We start from the raw sequence: 5,426 nt of genomic DNA, 5'->3' as shown, positions 1-5,426 counted from the left end.
AGGGAAACAAAAATCTTTCTGAAATGCAGAAATAGGTCTGTGTAATTTCTTGAATAATTCTTTCTGTTGGTTTCTTCAGTGTTAAGTGTCAAAAATTGCCATAACCTGCACAGTGCTGGTGCCATTCATAGAATCGTAGAATCATAGAATCACCAAGGTTGGAAAAGACCTAAAAGATCATCCAGTCCAACCGTTCACCTATTCATGCCTGCTCTGATGGTCACAGGTTCAGGGCTGCATAATTTGAGTGAGTTAAGGCTTTTTGGAGGATAATGGGATAATCAAACTCTGGAATATATGCTAAAGATAATATATTTGTTGATTTGTATAAGGGAATGTGCCTTTATATATTACTACAATGGCTTTTTTTCTTTTTTCATTTTTCATTTTTTACTTCTGCCAGAATTAACTTTGTAAATCCCCAATTTTCATATTTTCAAATGTTTTCTTTGTAAAGCAAATATATAATGCAAACAGTAAGTACTATATGTATTATAAGTATTGCAAATTTAATCAGGACTATTATAGGTGATTTAAAACACAAAGATAAATTGCTCACACAGACTTCCTCACATCATTTCTCACATATATGGCAATACATCCAAGTGGATATAGCAATCTATTCCACTAACACTGAAAAGGATATATTTTAGTGTTCACTTTTAAATGTACTCCTTCAGAGCTTTCTGACCATACTATGTAAAGTGCATCACCTGGACATTTCACTCCAGAGAAGATGACAGTACTTCAGTCTTTTCAAAACATCTCTGAATTATGTCAAGAAACAGTTCTGGTTCTGCTCAGTTATGTTTTTCAGTCTCATGGATGATATCTAGTTGGTCTATGAATGCTGATGAAATAGAAAAGTGCAGTGTATACCATAATTGCAGACATTTGGATCAGCACATACAATAACTGTTCTCAGAATATCTCCGAGATTCACACTCCGCAAAACACTGCCGCTCTCTTGTAAACACAACTAACTCAAGGAAGAATGTATAAACTCTCCCTTCACTCAGCTTTGCCCTTCTTCTCTCTTTAGTAGAAGAAGAATCTCCACTTAATGCAGCTATATCTTTGGTGACTACACATCTGCAGCCTTTCAAGAGACAGTTGTTCTCTCTGAGGCTCTTTTAGGTCTAAAAAAACACAGACTATGAGCCAAATCCTATCTAAATTGAAGCTTTCATATGAAGGTGGAAAAAGGTATTCACCTGATTCCCAGCAATGATATTTCTATAATCTCTCTCTCATTCTAGGAGCAGAACATTCCTGCTGCAATGCTGCCTCCAAGTCACCCCAACACATGCCAAGCAATTATCACATCCCATTTCTGGAGGTTCCAGAGGCTTTCAGAATTATCCAGGTGTGCAATCAGCTTGTGTATAAAGATATAAATTCCAGATAATGCTCACCACTTCAGTTACTACTTTTCTTGACTTTCTTTTCACTCAGGAGGGTCATGTGCTACAAAAGATGTAGTCTACAGGCATACAATGACTGCTTTAATGCATTTCCCATTAAAGCAAAATTGAAAAGAAGATTTTTGAAGTTTCCATTAAAATCTCTGAAGTCTCCTGTTTCTTTTCCCTTATAAGGAATCTTATTAAATTTAAAGTTACTGCATGATAAGGCATACTGAATCATGCACAAAACACAAAGTCCAAAAAACATTCTTGCATTTCTTTTTTTTTTTTTAATAATGCATTTAATTTTATTTGAAGGAAGGGAAAAGAATTGCTGTACTTGATAATTTCTCCATTTAAATAGCCACAAATAGATTTTGAGCTTCAAAAGACTTTGTCATGAGATGGGGAGTGGAGGGGTGAGTGGAAACCATTACCAAGACTACTGCTTGCTGGAATCAATTTTCTGCAAGGCTGGTTTCACAGTGTCACATCACATCAGATTAAATTTTGATAACTTTTCAACATTAAGAAAGCAAAGTATCCTGCTAATTTTTTAAAATATAATTTGCTAAAAATATAACAGAATTCAGCACAACCATTTCTGAAAAACATAAAACCACAAGAACCAAGAATATGGATGTATATCAGTGTGAAAGTCATTGCTATGCCAGTTTCCTCAAAGCTATGCATATGCTTTTTGGTCATGTAAGAGTTAATTGGAGTAGCAAAAATCAGAAGTAGCCACTGAAGAGAAAACCTCATTATAGCTTTGTAGGGAAAATACTGATTACATACTATTGGCTTATGATGCCTTGTCAGAGTGGTTTTCTTTTGTATAAAAAATAAAATACCCTAAAATAATTTGAACTTGGAAAACAACAGCAACAACAAAACTTTAGCTGAATCTGATGGACATTTTTGTCCCCCATGCACAGAAAGAAATAATTTTTTAGTGAAGGGATTGTTTTTCACATTGAGTATGTAACATTACGACACATAAGGAAATCTTTTCTGAAAGTCAGAACATGTGTAGCTACAATTACAATGCCTATAGTACATTACAATGCCCAAGTTTAATTGGGAAACTCACTGTACAAGACACTTAGAATCATAACAGGCTTCTTTAATCAGCAGTGTCTGTTCCAATCGTCTTCATCAAAGGCGATGTGTGCAACTCCATGGCTGACAGCAGCAGGACCAGGTTTGTAGCCAGTAAACCACAAGATTTGCCATACTGCATCAGAGGAGTGGGCTCTGGTCTAATCAGACATTAATTGTTAGCTCTGAGAAATCACAGGCAGGGATGCTACCCTGAGAGACATCACTTCTGTGGTTGCAGCTGGGGTTGGTGAAAGAATTTTAGCTCATTTAATAGCTCCATCTCTGTAAGTTCTTGTGTGGGTGATTCAAAAGCGTCACAGTCAGCCCAAACTCAGTGTTCCTCACCAGCACCCTCAGACTGCCAGAAGTGGAAGATGGGAGAAGGACCACACATAGCCACAGCTCCTGCCTGTTAACAATTAAAATCTGCTTGAAAAAAATTAACAATGAAAACTCTTAGCTATGTCATACTCATTCTCTCACACATGAATTACGAGGTGAGCCCTTACTTACGCACATATTTTTGATATCATACTTCCCACATTGTAATGTACTCTCCTTTTTGTATTTATTTGACGTAGGCTGGCTGGCAGCAAATGATACACTTTTGGTTTTCATGAATATGTTGTGTGCACATAAATTTGGTGTGGTGGAAGAAAGAGCCGGTGGGTCGGGCACATGAATAATTAACGAAATAGAAATGAGTAGTGGTCCATATATCATTTTTGTCTTCTCATAGCACACTGAAGGGGAGCTGGCTGAATCATCTGCACCCCGTAGCTGCTCATGCATGTAGATATTGCAAAAAGGAATTGAATTTATAGTTATGGGTAGCCTTTAGAACTTAGGCAGAAGCTCCGTGGATTTCACTCCTTACATGCAGTAGTTGCATCTGTTTTAAAAGTAAAGAGTTGCCTGCACATAGAATCATAGAATCATTAAGATTAGAAGGACCACTTTAAGATTATCTAGTCCAACCACCCGCCTATGCCTGTAACAACTCTAGACCACGTTCCTCAGTGCTACATCTACACTTTTCTTGAACACCTCCACTATCTCCCTAAGAAGCTTATTCCAGTGCATCACCACTCTTTCTGAGAAGATTTTCCCTAATATTCAGGCTGAACCTCTCCTGGCACAACTTGAAGACATTACCTCTCATCCTATCTCGTTTACTTGGAAGAAGAGGCCAACCTCCAACTTGCTACAACCTCCTTGCAGGGAGTAGTAGAGAGTGATAAGGTCTCCCCTGTGCCTCCTGTTCTCCAGACTGAATAATCCCAGTTCCCTCAGCACTCCTGAGACCTGTGCTCCAAAACCTTCATGGCTTTGTTGCCCTTTTCTGGACACTCTCCAGGGCCTCAATGTCTTTGTCATAATGTGGGGCCCAAAACCAAACGCATTACTTGAGATGTGACCTCACCAATGCTGAGTACAGAGGTAATGCCCATCAAATGTGGGATAAAAAAATAAATAAGTCACAGACTGGAAACCACCAGCAAGAAGAAGGTCTTGAAACTGGTGATGAGAGCAGAATTTCCTGGAGGTTTCTACGTATCAGGCCCATGTCAACACAATTCAGGGCAATGCAATGTGCAATGCATGTGCACAGGTTTCCTATTGCATGGACCTGATGGTCATCCTTAGTTCATAACCCAACCTCCCGTATGGATCCATGTACTAGTCAGTCTGGTGCCAAGACCATTGTGCTCCTCACAGAGCCAGCCTGGCATCTCACCTTGGATCAAAGATATTTTTAGGAAGAGATCCTGTCCTCCATCTACTTGGCTCCTTTCAAAGCCTCCTATGAATCAGTCCTCCTTGAAGGTGCTGTTTCCAGGATAGTGATCTGAAAGTAATCACTGCTGAGAAAACATACCCAAAGCCAGCTCCCATTGTGCTGAGTGGTGTAAGGAAACCTGAGAAGCCGTTGACAAAGAAGGGGTAAGAGGAATCACACATGCAGTGGGGTGGCACTTGTCAGGCCCAATGCAGCCACCTGTAGTCTGAAGGTCTGAAGCAAAGCTAATCTCCCTATGCTCACTTTCGTGCTCAGCAGATGGGAAGAGGAACTTCTAGGTGGTTCATTTGACAAGTGGATGTAAAATGGGTCAGATGGTAGGTAAATCTACTTTTTGTCCATTAACTTAAACTGCAAGTTAGGAAATGAGACATTACTGTTTTTTTTCTTGGTGGTTTTGGGGTTTGGGCTTGGTTTTGTTGTTGTTTAGTTGGTTTTTAACAAAGCCCCAGCAATAGCTTTTTTCTATAACTTATTTTTCAAGAACATAAACATAAAAACTGTGGTTTGCACATGTTATGTTGTGCAGACAAGTTTTCAGAAAGGGTAAGAATTTTTTTTGACATGGAAGAGCCTTTTTGGGGAACCTGGATCACTAGGTAGTTTCACAATATGGAAGAAAAGAAAAGAACTGGAATAAAAATATTGAAGAAAACTAAAAAAATCACATCCAGCTTTAACTAGGAAACTTTCAGATACCCCTCTGTGCCCATCAATTAGATCACCAGTCTAACTGTAATAGAGATTCTTGACATCAACAGTAACAAACAACACAGAGCTTCCTCCAGCTAAGCTGATGCCGAGCATCAGTTGTGCAGTTCCTCCGCGGGATTCTTCCTATGACAGCTGTGGCACAAGTACAGCAGCAATCACCAGATGGCACTGTTACAGCTTCTTTATGAGTAATTTTAACAGTCTCACGAGGAGCTGTTGCAAGTAGCAGAAAGATCAATTTCAATCTTAGCATATTAATCATATTTCGCATATAGGAATTCGCTTGGGGGGTTTTCTCTCTTTTCTTTCTTCCTTTCTTTCTTCCTTTCTTTCTTCCTTTCTTTCTTTCTTCCTTTCCTTCTTCCTTCCTTCCTTCCTTCCTTCCTTCCTTCCTTCCTTCC

The 5,426-nt window shown here is 39.0% G+C and overlaps 1 long non-coding RNA gene across 1 annotated transcript; it reads left to right on the top strand.

Annotated features, from left to right (window-relative positions):
* The first annotated feature begins 575 nt into the window (after positions 1-575).
* Positions 576-1,580, top strand: LOC116216361. Its single transcript, XR_004159011.1, has 2 exons — positions 576-1,366; positions 1,456-1,580. It is a non-coding gene; the product is annotated as an uncharacterized LOC116216361 (long non-coding RNA).
* Positions 1,581-5,426: the final 3,846 nt, after the last annotated feature.

This window comes from Meleagris gallopavo, chromosome 2 (genome assembly GCF_000146605.3).
Source record: "Meleagris gallopavo isolate NT-WF06-2002-E0010 breed Aviagen turkey brand Nicholas breeding stock chromosome 2, Turkey_5.1, whole genome shotgun sequence".
Taxonomy (NCBI): Eukaryota; Metazoa; Chordata; class Aves; order Galliformes; family Phasianidae; genus Meleagris; species Meleagris gallopavo.
The sequence above is the reverse complement of the archived record's forward strand: the minus strand, read 5'-3'. Positions and strand labels throughout refer to the sequence as shown.